Genomic DNA, 20,907 nt, shown 5'->3' on the forward strand with positions numbered 1-20,907 from the left:
CCAGGCAAGAATACTGGAGTGAGTTGCATTTTCCAGGGGATCTTCCTGACCCAAGGATCAAACTCACACCTCTCAAGTCTCCTGCACTGTCTGGCGGGTTCTTTACCACTAGTGCCACTTTTAAAATAGAAAAGGCTTCATGGAGCAGTAAGAAGGACATTGGAAGGCCATTTGTGATCGGCTCTGGTAGTAAACATCTAGCTGTGTCTTTTATTAGCTGTGTGATTGATAAGCTATTTAGCTACTGTTACATCTTGGATTCTCATCTACAAAATGGGGTGATTAAAAAACCTTACCTTTCCAACAGGCATTGTTGTTGTTTCTAGTACGATGACACAGTTAAAGTGCTCTGTAATGTACATACCTGGCACTCCTCCAACTTCCTCAGTCAGGATTTCTCTGCCCAATTTCATCAAACACTTCCATTCTTCCCTATGTTCCAAACCAGTAAGAAACCTAGAGTTGTATGTAAAGAAACTTCATTTTAGGCCCAAAGATTCAGTTGCATTAAATAATATCATTAGTTGAGCAGTGGCTTATTGGGATTTTACATTTTGAAAATAATAATACTAAAATAAATGTTGTGAGTCAAAATAAGAACCTTGAACTTTGCTTCTTAACAAAGAACAAAATTTTCTTTTGTATTTTCACTTATCCAAAGGTGAAATAAAATAAAATGTTGCCTAATGGCAATGACTACAGCTCTAAAGAGATACCTAGACAATCATATTCATATAAACTAAGCTTTTATTACCTACTTTTAAAGATTAATAATTCTTAAAATAAGATAGCAGAATTCAAACATATCAATAAAAGTGATAGTTGTCATTTATAAAGAGTTTTATGAGCTTCTTATATCTTATTTAATCCTCACAAAGCTCCTGTTGACATGGCTACTATTATTCTATGTTTTGTTTTGTTTTTTTTTACAACTGAAATGAACAGATCAATGAATCATCACATCTCTTGTATCTGTGACCCAGGTCATCAATTAGCAGCGGCACTCCAGAAGCGAACTGTGGGCCCCTTTCAATAACCACCCTCTTGCTTCTCCCTGGAATTAACTTTCCTGACACTACATGTCTATAGTATAGTGTTGCTACTACCTTTTTCAATAGATGGAAAGGAAAGAAATTACTTAATTCACGGGATGTCTCACATTTAGGAAGCAGCTTAGACCAAATTGAACCTCTGCGAAAGAGCAAAGCACTGATTCATTAAACTCTACTGCAGCACTTGTCTATTATTCCAAATACAAGTACACATTTAAAGGTGAAGATGAAGGTCATTCAAAATTCATGAAGCGCAGTAGAGGGAAAATAAAAAATCAAACTGAAGTCTCTATTCTGGCCCCTTGTACAACCTTTTCACAAAGATACCAATTGAGTCAGAAACCTAGGTCTGCCTCTTGATATCACTGTGACACTGTACAAGTGATTCCAACTCTTTTAGCCTCAATTTTCTCATGAGTCTAAATGAGAACCATGACTTCTTTTTGTAGAACTGAGGTGAAGACTAGAAGTGAGCTATAGAGATCCTAGCACCTTGCAAGGGTTCTATGAACAGAAGCTGTTATAATCAGCATTACAGACCCTGGCTCAAAGAACTTTTACGTATTCAGCCTATTTTATATCTATACATAATTCTAGAGAATACTCTAATATTTGGTAGAATATCATATCATAGAACTTTTAAATTTTATGAGGAGACAAATTTTATGAATATATCATTTTAGAGTATATGCTTAAAATGTCTAGTTATATCAATGTTTATGAGTATTATTCCAAGTTAACACTATAGGCAAGCAAAACTTCTAGCAGAATTTTGAGAATCGAGTGCAATTATTTTGGCACAAGCAACAAAGTGTCATAAAGCAAGACACGCTCAGAGGAAAAGTTCATTTTCCAACCAATTGATGTTTGAGACTCAGGCCTACTCCGTCAGGTATTCTCTAAACATATATGGCTAAAAATGTAAAAAGAGATGGTATTTTGTTACTATAGTCCAGATTTATTCTGTAATGGCATTGAAGGAAATGCCATAAGCCTTCAAAGAAATGTTTGAATTTTCCCATTCCTCATCCCCTGCTGCTGCTGCTGCTAAGTCGCTTCAGTCGTGTCCGACTCTGTGTGACCCCATAGATGGGGGCCCACCGTATCTGGGATTCTCCAGGCAAGAACACTGGAGTGGGTTGCCATTTCCTTCTCCAATGCATGAAAGTGAAAAGTGAAAGTGAAGTTGCTCAGTCATGCCCGACTCTTAGCGACTCCATGGGCTGCAGTCTACCAGGCTCCTCCGTCCATGGGATTTTCCAGGCAAGAGTACTGGAGTGGGGTGCCATTGGCTTCTCCGTCCTCATCCCCATTCCTACCTAATATAAACACAAAGCCAGTTTGTAAAGATAGTGTAGGTATCTATGCATGAATATGCAAACCTATATATTTCCTAATTCCAAAGCAAATAAACACTTTGGGAAAATATCTATTACCTTAATAGACTCACATAAGAATTTTAACTGCAACTGGAAATAGAGTTTTAAAAATAATCATCCAAATAAAGAAATTCCTTAGAAACTCTGGCTAATCAACTAGAAGATCCATTTTCCAAAGTTTCATAAATGAACATATGGTCTTTTTCCCACAGCAAGAATGCCTGGTGTGTGAAAGTTATTTATATTAAAATCTTTGAGTGATCTCTTATTTATTTTTGTAAGTTTATTTTCTTAAAATTGTGTCCAATAGGAGTTTCCTCAGGCTGCCATTAGAGGGCATAAAAGAATAATTGTGGAGAGGAAAACCACATAGCCCCAAAATTAACCCTGAAGGAAAAAGTTACTATTTAATTTTGGTTTCAAAAGAAAAATATACAAAAACTGAATAGTATAAATAATTTATATGTAAAGCAGCCATCTATAAGGAAATCAAGGTATTAATATTTATTTTACGGGTAAAGGACAAAAGCAAATAAAGTTTTAGGAAGTTTAATTTAATAATCTCAAAAGTAGTTTCTATGCATTAGCAGTCACTAGGGTACATGATTAAAATAAATATATAAATAAGCAGAAGAAAGAAGAGGTGGTTGAGAAGGGAAAGAGAAGCAGAGAATGACAGCACTAAAATGTCATCTCAAATTTTGACTCCTGACATGTAAAACAGTATTAAAGAAATAAGTCAAGGATATATCAGTCTTTGAAAAGCATAGGATCAATTTAACGGCTTCAGCACCCTCTCCCCCAGCAACGACTCCCTCTCTGGTTTACCTGCATGACTTCCTTCTTACCTAAAAGCAATGACAACAAAAATTCAGTCAAAAGAAAAACAAAACAGATCCAAAACACAGGAAAATAAACAAAGCTTCCTATTCTTTATATCACTACTATTTTAAAGATTTTAAATGTATACTCCTTCATAAAGGCCATACTTAAGACTTATAAAATAAATGGATTCATATCCAATTAGGAACATAACCCCTCCTCAATAAACATTAATGAAGTTGGCACCAACCTATTCAATCTATTTTTAACCCAGGGGGAAAAAAAACCCAGCCTATATTGCAAAATAATATACAAGCCTCTTTTACACTGTTGTCTCTTCTTTAGCAATCACTCTCACCTTTACTGAATTCTAGGATAAATTTATGATATCAATCCCTTTCTTTAATTTATAAAACAGTAAAATCCCAAGACCGCCTTCAAACAGAAGGAACACAGCCTCAATATGTTTCTATCACACCATAAAGACTGTTAAGACTCCCAATAGAGCACTTTGACTTAAATCCTATAAATTTCCTGCTTAAATTTTCAAACAGGGGAAACCAGGGATACATATGAGGACATAAACCTACCTTTTGGTGATGGTTCTGTACTAGTCTGTATTGCTAAAGGATATAAAAAGGGCCATAAAGGAATTGGAATTATACTGAACAGGATCTCAGATTCCACAATCTATTTGTAAACACAGACCTCTGAAATGTGCACAGGGACAGATGGGGAAAATATTTTTAACTCTCTGGGAAGGAGGGAGGCACTTAGCAATCCATCTACCCCATAAGATCCATTCTGAATGATCCACTAATATATCTGACAGTTATAAATTAAGCAGGTAGCAAAAAGTATCTACATATGTTAGATATGTCTCATTATTTAGTTTGTTTCATTTTCATTTCCTACAACATTTAGTATGCAGACAAAAGTCATAAGAACTAAAAAGAAACTAAATTTGGCAATTTATCCTTCATCTTAAACTCCATCAAAAGAAATTTAAGATTATCTTTGCTGATATTCCCTGTCTTTAAGAGTACAGAAAACAGGAGTATGTAACTAAGAGAAGTTGAAGGTTTCCTTTATCTGGATTGAAAAAAAACAATTGTGACTTTCTTTCTGATTATTCGAGAACAGTTTCACCTTAAGGCCTCAAACCCCTCTGCTTTTTTGTATTCACAGATATTGTCATTAAGTATTACAGCTGTGTTTTTATTAATGTGTCCCCTCTTCCAAAATATGTTATTTAATGGTAGCAACAGTATTTTAAAAACAGAAGCTGGTACAGGAAAGACCTGTGTCACATATCTGGTAATTAATCTGACTGAGGAAAGGTTCAGCATTAAATAAAAATATCTTAATATCTACAATTTATAACTATACTTATTTGTTCTTCTTGACAGAATTCGTTGAGCATCCATTATATGCCAGAGACAATAATAAGCACTGGAATACAGAAATAAATAAAATGACTGAAAAGGTCCCTTGCCTTTATGGAGTTTGCCTTCTTTGAGGGTAGTCCATAAGAAAAAAGCATCTGCAGATAAACAAGAAAATGATAGGAACAGAAGTGCTAGGAATATAAAGGGAGTCTAAGACACATGGAAATAGTCAGGATTTCCTACCTTACACACACACATACACACACACACACACACACACACACACACACACACAAAACATACTTCTTTTTGAGGAATATGAAAAATTTAGAAAGATAAAATGGCTGACAGTCTCATAAAGGTATGATTTAAAAAGCCTTCAATTAATAATAGTATGTTCTGTCTTGACATCCAAAACCAGAAAAGTCTCAAAACAACCTAACTTCAAATTCCTGTCCCCACTCTGTTCTTGTGTATAATGTCTGCTAGCTGAACACCCCTTATCAAATGGACCAAAAACAGTTCCTGCTCATTGCTGAAGAGCAGGTTTCTCTTCTTTGCCAACCTTTGGAATTATTCAGAGTAGCCAATCACAGCTTCCCATGGGACCCAGGGGACACATCGCCTTCTTACTACTAGACAGCCTGTTTCCCAAAGCCCCTGCTTGTTTTGTTCATTCTGTTCCTGAGTGCAAGCCCCTGTGTGGTGTCAAAGTCTTCTCCTGGGCTGAGAGTTTATGTGACTGCTAAACTTCTGTCAATTTCATATGTCTGGTGGTTAGGGTGGTATGCTTGGCCACCCCCAGAACAGTAGGGTGGGAATCCCTCATCACCAGCAGGGTGCCTAGGAGACAATCAAAACAAAGGTAATTACCAGCCCAATTTCACACAAAGGTCCATTCCATGCAAAGAATACTAGCCTTGGACCTGGAACTCCAAGACAAATATTTTCACATCCCTTGAGCCTCACTCAGTTTCCTGAGTCAATAAGATAAGAATTACATTAATACCTTGAAGTTTATTTCAAGCAAAAGAATGTTTGAAAAGTCCCCAGACCTGTAAATGTCTTTCTTATGCCTCTAGTGGTTCATTACGCTCTGGATAAAGAGATGTTTTTCCCATATCCCTGACACCTCAAATGGCTTCCCATGGTTATGCCTTTGAAGGTACCCTCCCCCTTTAAGCCCCAATTTTTCCCCTATCTAAAACCTTCCCAGATTTTGTCAAGATGAAGTATTCTTTCAGTTGTATTAATGCCCATAACATCACGGTACACATATGACATTTCTGATTCAGATATATCTATTGCTGTTTTTTCCTGTTAGTTCTTGTCATCTCCCCAACCAAGTCCATTCTTTAATTTCCTTATCTTACTACTTCACATCTCCAAAGTCTTGTTTGAAGTTAAAAATACCAATAAATTCACTAAACATTTATCATACCTCTCTCTCCCTTTCTGCTTATGCGTGAATAGATGCTATCAATAAAAGCACCGCTGAAACACTGCTTTGAATTTACATTGACACAAAGGTTTATGTTATAATAAGGACATGTCTCATAGTGAAAATAGATTTGAACAAATTCTAAAGCTTTGACATGAAAACTAAACATATTGAGGGTTGGTTTTGATTATAGGACTTTGGACTAAGGTATTCGTATTTGCATAGGAAATTCAGTTTATAAAAATAGCTAACAAAACATGCTGAGCCATTATGTACCTTCTATAGGCAGGTTCTCTATCATTAAAGCTTTATTTTTTATAACACTGAAAAACAGGAGGCTCTCCATCTCTGCCAGGGACCACACAGCCCTACAGCAAAGTGATCAACTCTTGAAATTTCTGATTGACACAGACTAGATAGACCTGATTGACTAGATAAACAGATGTCCTAAATGCCCCCAAAGCTATCAGAGAAAGAAAGAAATCCTGTCAGGGATAGGTATACCATCATCTACTCAGTGCTCTTTTATTTACAATTTATTCCACAGCCAAAAATTATTTCTAACCTCTAATTGAAATTGTATTTCTGTTTATAACTATGTGAACCCACTTTCAATAAGTTACCTAAGCAGCTAAAAAATGAAACCCCCAGAGTATCAAAAAGGCAACTGGCTGGCTTGTAGGCATATTTTAGTTGAACGCCATAATGCCTTAAATATTTGAAATTTAGTGCTTTCAAAGAGGGTAAGGTAAGGTAAAGTATGGTGAAGTCGCTCAGTCGTATCCGACTCTTTGCAACCCCGTGGACTGTAACCTGCTAGGCTTCTCCGTCCATGGGATTCTCCAGGCAAGAATACTGGAGTGGCTTGCCATTTCCTTCTCCAGGGGATCTTCCTGACCCAGGGATCAAACCCGGGTCTCCCGCATTGGAGGCAGATGCTTTAACCTCTGAGCCACCAGGGAAGCCCTCAAAGAGGGTAAAGAGGGTAAAATACTGTTATATTTTCTGAGGGCTTTGCTAATCCCTGTCTTGATTCCTACCTGTGCCTACATCAATCTGTCTTATCCACAGCGTTTTGAGTCTGCAGATGCATCTTTAAAAGGTCATTGAGTCTGAGAAAAATGGCACCAAAAGGGGGAACTCAGATATTCTGGTCGCTAATCATGTCTCTACCTGTGTGACCTTGGGGAAGTCACCTCATTTTCCTGAACCTCATTTATGTCAACTGAGAAATTAGAGGCTCGGCTATTTAATTAAGGACATCATATCCAATGTAAGTCCCCATAACTTTCTTTATACATTGTGATAACTAGAAATTGTTTATCACAAAAACCAAAAAGATGAAAGAAATGAGGCCTTTCCACACTAATCAATCATTGCTTACATTGCATTTTTGTCTTGGATATCTACTCGGCACCAAGCAGTTGTTGGCATAACTCCCATAACTCTTTTTTAATTATATTTTAACCATCTCAAATTCATCACCAAATTTTTTGAAGTCACTCTGGTATTTAAAAATTCCTTTTATCATTCATTTACCAGTATTCCCTTTTAAAATAGTGATACTATGAGGGTTTTCTTTAAAGAGAGAGATTTTAAAAAATTGTGTCATGCTGTCATACTATGGGAGAGCTTATTGAAATTGTCATGTTACTTTGACGCCATCAGTGTACATTTTATGGAATGGTTTGTTTTTAATACAGAAAACCTTTAGATGAGAAGAAACATATTAGACTTGCTTTAAACTTTTAAAAACTTTTTTCAAGTTATTTTTTTAATGTTTTTACATTTTTGAGACCTCAAAGAGCAAGCTGGAGTTCATAAGGTGTCATTCTTAGTGTTCGGGGCTGACTCTCCTGCTGGTGCTCAGTGGCTGCCAGGTCACCATAAAAAAGTACATTGTTGGAAGATGGTATCAATCATTGGGAGGGATAGATTCAGGACACCTCCTCAAAAGGCCCTTGATACACTTTTCTACATTCTTTCTTAGGCACATGTTAGTACTCAAAATAAATTTCTACAGTAATTGCAAGTATAATCCCAGTCCCTCTTTACTTGATGTAACAAAAATATTTAAAATTTTAGGATTAAAAGTCATGTGTGTGTGTGTGTGTGTGTGTGTGTATACACACGTATATAATTAAAATAAAATTGGGGAAAGTTCAACTGAAGAGCTAAACTGTAAAATAGTCATCAGTCCAGAGTTAATCGTTAAAGTGATTTTAATTGGATTTTTATGAAAGAAAGCAATCCTTATGTCAGAAAATGAAAATAACCTCTTGGTCTCTATTGAAGTCAACTGGTTACAACTGTTATGCTGAACTTTTATGATGGGAATGCTTCTGGATGATTGTAATAACAAATGTAAAGATTCTGTTACTTTATTTCTTTCTCTTTGTGAATAATACAACCAAGTCATGTCAGTTAAAATATTAAATAAAATATGTTGAAATGCAAACATTTCAGAAAGCCCAGCATTGCAGGTTGAAAAGAGTATTCCAATAGTGTTTTCCATAATGACAATTCTATTTATCAACTAATAGGAATCTCTCCTTCCTGAGTCAAACAAAAGCACTAATTGTGCTATTATTTCACAATCATTTAATTTTCTACTTGTTTAATTCCTGCTGCTCACAGTGACAGAACTCACTTTTACTTAATTTATTTGACTATCCAATATTCAGTAAGACATAAAACAGGTACCAACCTGATATTTATTTGGGAAACAGATCCTAAGGTGATGATATTCTAAAGGAAATGCTTCTTATAGGATTATAGAAAAACCTCTTGGGCCTAACACATTGAAGAAACTGAAGAGTGAGAAAATCAAAGAAAGTAATATCTGGAAAGATGGCAAAATTTGTCTTTAGCTAAAATATAAAATAACTCAAAGAATAAAATTATAGGAACTTGGTAAAGAAATATAAGACAAATTTAATGCAGTCATTTTCTAGAACATTGATAAGTTGCAACATACCTAAAGAGAGATCATTATGTGTTGGTTGTTCCCAAAAAAATGCATATCAAAGGCAAAAGCCACTACAGGTTATTCTAACAATTCTATCATATCTTGTGTCTTTGCCAAAGAGGATTCTCAGCTTAGAGTAAAAATGCAAAATATAAAGGGGTTATATATTAAAATTCTACATTCCTAAATCTGGAAAAAATCTCAATGTTAATTCATATGCAATACTATAGAATATATATTTATATATTCCATATACATGTGTGTGAGAGAGTGTGAGCATAAAATACACTAGTTTTCTCCACTGAAGAAGGCTAGAAACAGTGACTAAGTTTCCCTAGTGCTGAGACAATGATCTTAAGATATTATTTACTTCTAAGAAAAACTAATACTTCTAGAAAAGGAAGTCACTCCAGATCTGGGGAAGGGGAACCTGGAACATTATTATATTGGATAAAGAAGAAATTATCAAAGACTAAAAGGCCCATGTCGAAGGACTCAGGTGCCAAATTCCAGAGACTTTGAGTGGCCAATGATTCAACAGCTTGAGCTTCACAAAGAATAACTTCAGTTAAAATAAAGATGTTTTAATCTGAGTTTAAAATAATATTTTTAAATATCAATAAGGTCATTTTCTGAGGGTAATAGGGAGTTGACCCATTTTTTTGAAAACTGTCAACTAAAGGGAAAGAATCAAGCATTCATCCTGACTTTCCTGTATGAACTGTTTTACTAGGTAACCAGATAGATCAGGGAAAGTATCTACTGTATGCATCTAATATTTGAAAAAGGAATGATAAGTAGGTCTAGGCACTGAGCATCAACAGCAGCTAACATCAGAAAAAGAGGGAAAAACAGCACTAAGTGTCTCTGATGAAAGGAAACACAAAAATAGTAAACCTGAGTCTGATCAAGCTCTGAATCCAGCTATCAAGCTTTAGGGAATATGCAGAGCAGAAAAATTTACAAAACTGCCATCAGTGTTTCCCCAAGTAACTCAACAAATAAATTGTAAAGAGAAAAAGATGAAAGAAAATGGATTAAACAAGTCTTTATTTAAAACTTATATTTTTTTAAATGTGAAAGATTAAACTATAATGTCAAGGATGAATATTTCAATGATGAAACTACAAGGACATGGTGACTATAAAACTCAAAAGAGTAGTTACTTTGGGAAGGAATTATGACTGGGAGTTGGTTACTGAGGAGCTTCATTGGTGAGTAGTAAAATTATAGTTTTGACCTGGGTAATTGTTAAAATGATATGGGCCTTAAAAGAATCCATTAAGCCATACATTTGTGTGTTTTACTGTATCTGTGCTTTAAAACAAAAGAATTTTAAGAAAGGCTTTTGTGGAATAATTCAAGAGCAAGTCTGTAGTTTAACCACATGATACTAAAAATATTCATTGGAATATCACTTCTCTTAGTAGAAAATCATTCATCCTGATGTAGTAGATAAAATAAGGCACAAATTCTTATTTGCCTTTGAAAGTGCTGCAGACATTGTTTATAAAATAAGTGGTAACCACAAAATCCAACAGCCCTATAAAACTGGTTAGTCAAAGACATTAACAAGAATGTTGTGTTCATCGCCTACTAGGGAACTCTTTGGGGATTCTATGAGACTGTTAATGCTTTTTACTGCTTACTGAAGTAAATAATCAGCCTGCAGATCGAATATGGGCCATTTAAAAAATCTTAATAGTTTTATATGGATTAAGAAGAAGGGAAAAGCACTTTAACAGTTGAAAAGCAAAATACATAGATTAATATAAAAGAAGCTTCTTTTGCTGAAGTTAAATCTATTTGTCAAAATCGTATGCTAGGACATCTTTAAATAGAATAAAGATAAAAATAGCTTCTAAATTAACCATTGAGAATCAGAGATTGACAGGCAATACTTATTGTTTTCTATTGGCACAAATACTGGTCAAATTTTTTTTGCAGTATTTGTTTAACTTAGAACAGTAAAATCCATAGTTTTTTAAATATTTAAAATTGTTTGAAGAATAATAGACCTTGAAAATAAATATACTTTTCAAATGTACAAATCTGTACCTGCAACAAGGTGACATATTTGTACTTCTAGGTTGTTTAAAGAAAATAAATATTAGCTTTCTGAACTTGACTTCATAAGGAGTTTAATTATTCTAAGCTTTCTATTGATATGAGCTAAATAAACAAAGTGTTTAATTTTAAAAGCACATTTGCGGCAGTATTTGATAATCACATATAAAGGAAATAAAGCTTACACCACAGATGAAAACAAACAGGCAACTTCTAGTCCTTCAGCTAGAAGACCCATTAGGGAAAAATTAAAACATAAAAGAAAGAAGCTTGTTTTAAAAAATTACAACCACATAAGTTTTATACAGCTTAAGTATTACTGGTTTTCTTTGCATCGCAATGTTAATTATGATATATATTAAGATACATAGAATTTATGATAGAAAAATAATATGTGTGTATATATAGGTTTACAAATGCATTTATATTATATATATATGTATATAAAATTGGGGATACATACTTCTTTGAGAATATGGCAATTCGATTCTGTAATCTTTTTCTGAGGTCAATTATATAATGCTTTCTAGGGCTTTAATAATTTAAGTTTAAAAGGAATTATTAGTTACTTTGTATATTACCCAACTTACCATTTCAGTTCTTTTTGGCATCATACCTACTACCAAGAAAACCTAGCTATCAGTTTTCTCAACATATCTGCATACTTCCAGATATCCTCATCTTATCTAATCATCTAGTGTTCTTCAGTGATTTTCCTGCCACTTTCCTGCTCAACAACTTAAATTCTGTAATTTGGATTTCAAAATCTTTCACTCGTTCTTTCAATGCATTCAATAAACATCCCTGTGCTCCAGGGACTGATGTCCCAGGAGGAACATAGTGATATAAAGATTAGTTAGACATAGGCCTTATTTAAATGGCAACAACAACAAAAACCAGCTAACGGCAATAACACGTGGTGAGGGCTGTGATGGCCAGAGAGTTATATTGTAGAATCGCAAAATATAAGTACTTGGTCCATATTGGGGGAGGGGCACTGGGAGGAGGGTCACTAAGCATGAAGGCGAATCAAAGGAGGCTTCATAAAGAAAGTACTAGGAATTAGATCAGAGGAGGCCTTGTATATTATACTTATATTACACTAAGAAATCACAATTTTACCCTGAATGGTTGGGGAGATCACTGAAAGGTTTAAACAAGGAGATGATATGATCCAGTATTCCACTTGGAAAAATCACTAACGCTGCAGTGTGGCTAGTGGACTGAAGAAGATCAAGACTGGAGACTGGAAGGCCACTAAGGAGACCAATACCGTAATTTAAAGAAGAAATTATTTTAAAAAAGAAGAAGAAACTGTAAAGGCTCAGACAAAGAAAATAGCTGTGGGATTAAGAAAAAATAGAAAACAGTCCAAAGATAATTTAAGATAGAATTATTAGGACTTGGCTGCAAATTTTGAACAACATGTGACTGTAATGGTTCACTGAGAATTTGAATAGAGGCGGAAACGCATACTCTTGGGATGAGTAGGAGCTCAGTTTTGTACACACTGAATTTGAGGTTCCCATGGAATAGCCAAAGGGTAACGTCCAGTAGAAGACTGAATTTCTTCTTCTCTCCTTCTCTTGTAATAAATTATAGATGTAGATTTGAGAGGCATCCATATATGGTACCTGAAGCCATGAGACTGGAATAAAGTGAGAAAAGTATTATTACTTTTATTAAATTTCCCACTATTATTAAAGTGAGAAAAGTAGAGTTCAAAATGTATACAAACAGTAGTCAGAAAGACCAAGGGAAAAACCAAGAGATTATGGTATAAGTTTGCAGAAATGAGTTTATAATAGTAAAAAGTGACCAACCAAACAAAATGTTTTAGAGTATAAAAGCTGAAAAAAATAAAACAAAACAAAATAAAATAAAAGGTGACTATTGATTATCAGTGATTCTGGCATGAGTTATTTCTAAGTGGTTGTAGACAAACCCAGGTGGCTACAGATTTTTAAATTTATAGAAGATTAGAGTGTGAAACAGCAAATGTCCACATTCCCAATGAAAGAAACAGCAGCAACTGAAAGGGTACTATGTCTAAGGAAGATTTTTTTCTTTTTTTTTTCCTATTTTATTTTTATTTCTTAATTTTTGTTTTTACTTTATTTTACTTTACAATACTGTATTGGTTTTGCCATACATTGACATGAATCCACTGTTTATAATAGCCAGGACATGGAAACAACCTAGATGTCCATCAGCAGATGAATGGATAAGAAAGCTGTGGTACATATACACAATGGATTTTTTTCTTTTTAAAAAAATTTTATTTATTTAATTGGTGGAAAATTGCTTTACAATTTTGTATTGGCTTTGCCCTACAACAACTGAATCAGTCATAATTACATATATATATACACACATATGTATATGTATATATACATATGTGTGTGTATATATATATATATGTGTGTGTGTGTATATATATATATATATCCCTTACCTCCTGAGTCTCCCTCCCCTCTCCCATCCCACCTCCATAGGTCACCACAGAATGCCAGGCTTGGATCCCTGTGTTATTTATCAACTTCCCATTTCACACATGATGGTGTATATATGTCAATGTTACTTTCTCAATTCATCCCACCCTCTCCTTCCTCCACTGTGTTAAGGAAGATGTTTTTATGCAAGTGCTGTATCTGAGCAGGTAGAACAAATGGAGGGACAGAGAGGGAGAGAGAGATTAAGACTATAAGAAAAAAGCAGCAAATAATTAACTAAGGTTTCTGATGACTTAAGAGGAAATGGAATTCATAGCTAATGCTGAGAATGTAGCTTTAGAAAGAATGCATGTTATCTCTTTCACTAAAATTGGAAGTACAGAAGCAAAAAAAGACTATATATTAATATGGTGATGATGAGTTCCTGTCCTAATGCACTCTCATCAGGGAATAAAATAAATTCAAAGACACATAATAAATATTCAGATATGAATTTGGAAGAGGCAAAAAGTCATGTCTATTGGCATCTGTGTGCTTTGAAGTGAGAAAGTTAACCAGAGATATTTGCAGACTTTCCAATAAATTAAATGAAACTATTTATTTAAACAGATAAAAATTATGTGAAAAAGTTTGGTGTTACTTAATTATGGTCTCTCTCAAGTAAGTGAACTCCTTAAAATATTAATTTTAATAGAATAATCTCTTTAAAGAATCAGGTTGTTGCTAAGTTGGTGTATGGGATAGCAGAAGACACAAGTGAAAGTCACTCAGTGGTATCCAAGTCTTTGGGACCCCATGGACTATACAAGCCAGAATACTGGAGTGGGTAGCTTTTCCCCTCTCTAGGGGATCTTCTTAACCCAGGGATCAAACCCAGGTCTCCCACATTGCAGGCAATTCTTTACCAGTTGAGCCACCAGGGAAGTCCAAGAATACCGGAGTGTATTCAGCCAAGAATGCTGAAGGGATAGAAGCCTACCCCTTCTCCAGTGGATTTTTCCAACCCAAAATGGGGTCTCTTACATTGCAGGTGGATTCTTTACCAGCTGAGCTACCAGGGAAGCCCAGAAGACACAAAGCAACACTAATAAAAATCCTCTGAGCAGGACTGCTAGAGGTTAGAGAAATGAACTTAGCACCAAGAGGTAAGAAATGGCTTTGATATCTAATCAAAGTGATTCAGGGAGCCACTATAAGCTCTGAAATAAGAGAGAAACATGACAGCATTCTTGTACAGGAATATAGTACAAGCTTGGAGTCTATCTCAACATCTGTCTCTAACTTTCTTCACATAGTGGTTGAATTCTGGTGCTTGAACAGTGAGACTGTATGATTTTTGAGGCATAATTATATGGCATAATCTCATGGTTATAGCTTCAGACATATATTTTCTATGCCAGGATCAGAGAAGCATTTCTAGCAAGATCTCTGCTTGGGTTCTGATATTAGTCTTAGTTCACTCTTACACTCTAGAGTGATGCCATCTGGAGCTTTCTACCAATAGAAGGCAAGAGGTAGTAGATAAATAGGGAACGGCTACATTTAAGTTTCCTCCTTGAAGTCCTGTGAGACTTGACTTCATACTCTCCAACATACTAAAAGTGAAACATTCAGTGGCCTAAAACTGGTTGACTAAATAGGTTGTGCTCAATTTTAAAATGGCCACAATGCATCTTTTCTTGAAAGAGTATCTTAAATTCTTATCTCAATATTTAATATTAGGACAGTGACTTTCAGTTCTAGTTAGAATAAACACACTTCATTCTCCTTCTCTGAATGAAGCTATAAAACCTAAACAGAATGAATGTCACGTCTATTTCAAGGCTCTGAAAAGTAAGTAGTAACAGGGAGGCCTGGCATGCTGCGATTCATGGGGTCGCAAAGAGTCAGACACGACTGAGTGACTGAACTGAACTGAACTGAACTGAACCAGGAATGTTGGAGAATACCAAATTAGAAGTACCGTCAAACCAACAGTGAATTTACCTTATTTTCCCCAATGGTAGCTACAAGTCTGAGCTCAACATAGTTGGAAACATGAATTGGACACTGGTGTAGACAGGGAAGAAGCTAAAAGAAGCTTTACAATGAAGCTCTCCAGTTCTGGTACAAAAAGCAGAAAAGCAGACTCTTAATTCTCAAAAATGATGAGGAAATTTTTCCATATTTTTATTTTTCCCTCTTGTCCCCATCGTCTGGAACTTAACTGGTGGTGGAGGAACAAGATGGCGGAGGAGTAGGTGGACATGGAATATATCTTTCGCCATGGATACATCAGGAATACACCTTCAGACACAGAATTGCATGCAGAACGCCAGCTGAGAGACGACAGGAGTCCCTGACCAGCAGAAAAGAATATATAGACCCATGCAAAACTCGGTCGGATGAAGGAACTATGGGGGGAAACGGGAGTGTTAGTAGGACTGGTCCTGCCTTCAGTGGGTGGGGGAACTGAAGCAGGGGTCCAATCCCCACGTTGGGGCAATTGTCTGAGTCAGAGGAGAAACAAGGCTGAGAGGGAAACAGCTGATCTGTGGCAGCCTAAATGGAAAGAGAATCAGACAGTCCTTGCTGCAGCCATACATACCCCAGACAGGGACACAGGTCCCCTAGAAGGCACAACAGCTGGGAGCTGGAGTTTAGGGATTGTGGAGAAATCCCAGAGCAAGGGCTGCTGTTGATTGCAAAGACACGGATCGAGGGGATGTGAGGGAGGAGACTGTGGTAGGAAATGCCTATGGAGGAAAGCCGGGCAGCCATGGAAGCAAGGCAATACTGCTGAGTCACATGTGGAGCCACATATGGTAATGGTGGAGCCATTACCATAGCTTCTCTCCCCTCACACGCCAGCATTGGCAGCTGAACAATAGAGAGGCTGGCCCGTCAAACACTCCATGCACTGAACTACAGAGTAGGACCCTAACATGGGTGCTCCTTTAAGTGACTGACATGCTGATCTACAGAGTAGGATCCCAGCCCGGTGTGGGGCAGGGGGTGGCGGGGAGGGTGGCCCTCCTTGTGCATGATGCACCAAACAACAGAGAAGGACCCCAGGCAAGGAAGCCCTCTAAGTGCCAGAATGGGCAGAGCTACAGAGAAAGACTGGCCAAAGAGGCTTCTGATCACCAGCAACAAGAGGCTAGATAAAAGACTCTGAGAGGGCCGTAACTCCTGCGGTGGAGGCAGTCTGTGATCCAGCGCACTTGGTGCTGCCAGGGTCCCCGTTAGCCAAGCAGCTGCACTACCTTCATGCTCAACTCTCACAGGGGCAGAGCTGCCACAGGCAAAAAAAAGTCTTGTGCCTATGCATGCAGGGTCACTTCAGTAGTGTCCAACTCTGCAACCCTGTGTGGCCTGTGGCCTGCCAGGCTTCTCTGTCAGGGAGGGGGTTTCTCCAGGTAAGAATACTGGAGCGTATTGGCCAATACTGGCTGCCATTCCCTTCTAGAGCATCGTATTTCCTGCTGGCCTAGCCACCAACTTCTGGTGCTGCCAGAACCCCTGTGACTTAAGCAGCTGCACAACCTCCACCCCTGGCCCTTACAGGGACAAACCAAAGTCCTCCAGGGCAGCCTCAGGAGCAAACCCCAGTGGGCGACCCATATCCAGAGGTAGAAATAAAATCACAATTGAAACCCAGGGGCAGTGTGATTAAGGAAGTGAAGTGAAGTGAAGTTGCTCAGTCGTGTCCAACTCTTTGCAACCCCATGGACTGTAGCCTACCAGGATCCTGTCCTTGAGATTTTCCAGGCAAGAGTACTGGATTGGGTTGCCATTTCTTTCTCCAGGGGAACTTCCCAAGCCAGGGATCGAACCCAGGTCTCCTGGATTGTAGGCAGACGCTTTACCATCTGGCCACCAGGGAAGAAGACCCAAAATTCTCCCACCAACTATACAACCTGCAGATTAAATCCACATGATCAACTAGGCAGATTCTGTGTCTATGGAATATATAAAAGGTCATTGAGAGCTCCCTCAAAAGAAAAGACACCAGTTCTGATAGCTGTGGACATTAGAGGCAAGAACACAGAGGAGTAGGAGCAGATTAGAATATGAGTGGTCCCCACAGCAGGTCCCGAGATCAGCACAGTGTTAGAGGGCATCCCAGGGAGGTAAAGCAGACTGTGACTCCCAGAGAGAGAAAGGCCTCTGACAGAAATGACTCAAGAAAAATATTTATTATTCTTGTTTTGACTTGCTCTGTAGATTCTTTTGGATTTTTTTTCCTTTTTTTCCTTTTATCCCACCTCAGTTGTAGTTGTGGATTTTCTTGGCACTATGAAATCTAACTAAACCTTTGAACATTTTTTTTCTTTTTTTCTCTCAGTCATGTTTTTTACTGTTGTTATAAACCCCTGCCTCTATGTTCAGCTTTTACAGTTCTGGGGAATTTCATTTTCTCTTTTTTTAATTTTAATTTTTAAACATATTATTATTTTTTTCTACATTTATTTCTTTGTTTGCTTTTCCTACTGTTCTTTTCCCCTTGCAGTTAATCTTTAATATATATAAATCTTCTTTATCTACCTCTATTTTACTTTTTGTATCTATTCTTTCTTTTCTTTAGTCTCAATATATTTGTTAGTTTTTTTTTCATTGCTTTATACCCCAATTGGCACCTTCCTTTAGTTTTGTTTTCCAGTTTGTGTATTAGTTAGTTTTGTCCTGGTAGACATAATTTTTGGTTCCCTTTGTATGCCAGGCCAATCTATTGTACTTTATTTTTGTGGGACTGTTTCGATTTTGCTTAGGTGTGTATATGTGTAAGTGTATATTCAGTCACAATTTTTCTTGTTGTTATAAACTTCTACCTCTAGGTTGGGCTTTTGCAGTTCTGTGGAATTTTCTTTCTTTCTTTTTTTTTTTTTTCCCTTTCTTCTTCCATTTTCTAAAAAATCTTTTCTTTTTTTTATAATTTTAACTTTTAATTTTTTTGAACCTATTATATTTTTCTACATTTATTCCTTTGTTTGCCTTTCCTACTGCTCCTTTTCCTGTGCAGTTAATCTTTAATATATATAAATCTTCTTCCTCTACCTCTATTTAACTTTGCATATCTATTTTTATTTCTTTTCTTTTCTTTTCTCTCAAAATTTTTCTGTTTTGTTTTCATTACTTTATACCCCAATTTGCACCTTCCTTTAGTTTTGTTTTCCAGTTTGTGCTTTAGTTAGTTTTGTTCTTAACTGGTAAATATAATTTTTTATTTTCTTTGTTTACCAGGTCAATCTATTGTACTTTATTTTTGTTGGACTGTTTTGACTTTGCTTATGTCTGTATATGTATAAGTGTATGCTGCTGCAGCTGCTAAGTTGCTTCAGTCATGTCCGACTCTGTGTGACTCCATAGACAGCCTCCTACCAGGCACCCCTGTCCCTGGGATTCTCCAGGCAAGAACACTGGAGTGGGTTGCCATTTCCTTCTCTAATGCATGAAAGTGAAAAGTGAAAGTGAAGTAGCTCAGTCATGTCCAACTCTTTGCAACCCCATGGACTGCAGCCTACCAGGCTCCTCCATCCATGAGATTTTCTAGGCAAGAGTACTGGATTTGGGTGCCATTGCCTTCTCCTTACAGTCACAAGTTTTCTTGTTGTTACAAACCTCTACCTCTAGGTTGGATTTTTGCAGTTCCATGGAATTTCCTTTTTTTTTCTTTCTTTCTTTCTTCTTCCATTTTTTTTAAAAATCTTTTCTCTTTTTTATAATTTTAACTTTTAATTTTTTGAACCTATTATATTTTTTCTACATTTATTCCTTTGTTTGCCTTTCCTACTGCTCCTTTTTCCTTGCAGTTAATCCAATATATATAACTCTTCTTCCTCTACGTCTATTTAACTTTGCATATCTATTTTTATTTCTTTTCTTTTCTTTCCTTTTCTCTCAAAAAATTTCTTAGTTTTGTTTTCATGGCTTTATTTCCCACTTGACACCTTGATTTAGTTTTGTTTTCCAGTTTGTACTTTAGTTTTGTTCTTAACTGGTAAATATAATTTTGATTTCCTTTGTTTGCCAGGTCAAATATTGTACTTTATTTTTATTGGACTGTTTGGACTTTGCTCATGTGTGTATATGTATATGTGTATTTTCCATTATTTTAATTATTATTTGCCTGATTTTATAACTGCTGTTTGTCTGGACTACATCTTTGGTTTCTCATTTTCAGATATTTGTTTTAATCTCACTTAATGCCATAACAAACCACTTGTGGAATCTTTATTCCAGACCAGAGATCAAGCCCTGAGCCTTTGAAGTGGGAGGACTGACTCCAAGACCCTAGACTACCTGAGAGCTAACCCTAGGGAGCATTAAATAGTGAGAACTGACACAAAGGAAACCACCAGAATACAAGATCAGCATCACCCAACCACCAGTAGCAACCTGTGCAAGAGGCTTCATCCAAACAACAAACAAAACAAAACTACAAACCCAGTCATCAGTGGACAGGATTACCACCTCACTCATCCTTGCCCATCAGAGGAAAAACAAACAAACAAAATCTCAGCACAGATCTCACCCCATAAGAGGCTTACACAAATCACTGGACCAACCTTAGGAGGCAGAAACCAAAAGGAAGAAAGAGTTCAACCTTGCAGCCTGGAAAAAGGAGACCTCAAAAACAATAAGTTAAAAAAAAATAATAATGAACAGGCAGAGAAACACCACACAAATGAAGGAACAAACTAAAGACACAGAAGTCCAAATAAATGAAGGCGAAATAGAGAAATTACCTGAAAAAGAATTCAGAATAATGACAGCAGAGATGATTAAAAACCTTGAAGAAAAATGGATAAAATGCAAGAATCAGTTAACAAAGACCTAGAAGAATTAAAGAATAAACACGCAGAGACAAAAAACACAATTACTGAAATTAAAAATACTCTGGAAGGAATCAATAGCAGATATCTGAAGCAGAAGAACAAATCAGTGAGCTGGAAGATAAAATTGTGGAAATAACTTCTGAAGAGCAAGATAAAGTAGAGAGAATGAAAAGAACTGAGGACAGCCTCAGAGATCCCTCGGACAATATCAGACACACCAACTTTTGTATTATAAGAGTCCCAAAAGAAGAGAAAAAGAAAGGGTATGAGAAAATTTTTGAAGAGATTATTGTTGAAAATTTCCCCAACATGGAAAAGGAAATAGTCAAGTCCAAGAGTCCTATACAGGATAAACCCAAGGAGAAACACACCAAGACACATACTAATCAAGCTAAAAAAGACAAAACACAAAGAAAGAATAGTAAAAGCAGCAAGGGAGAAGCAACAAGTGACATACAAGGGAAACCCAATATGCTTAACAGCTGATCTTTTAGCAGAAACTCTGCAAGCCAGAAGGGA

General features: G+C 36.4%; 1 long non-coding RNA gene across 3 annotated transcripts in view; it reads right to left on the reverse strand.

The window, feature by feature from the left end:
• The window catches only part of LOC105604038 (uncharacterized), a 109,744-nt gene that overhangs the window by 73,918 nt on the left and 14,919 nt on the right, over positions 1-20,907 (reverse strand). For 2 of the 3 annotated variants that reach the window (XR_006057873.2, XR_009598450.1), the window contains exons 1-2: positions 3,844-3,933; positions 365-456 (exon numbers count right to left, since the gene is read on the reverse strand). This is a non-coding gene — a long non-coding RNA (uncharacterized LOC105604038). Of the gene's footprint in view, positions 1-364; positions 457-3,843; positions 3,934-20,907 lie in introns of those variants that run through there. The other variant, XR_009598451.1, reaches the window with a different exon arrangement.

Source organism: Ovis aries, chromosome 24 (assembly GCF_016772045.2).
Source record: "Ovis aries strain OAR_USU_Benz2616 breed Rambouillet chromosome 24, ARS-UI_Ramb_v3.0, whole genome shotgun sequence".
NCBI classification, from domain to species: Eukaryota; Metazoa; Chordata; class Mammalia; order Artiodactyla; family Bovidae; genus Ovis; species Ovis aries.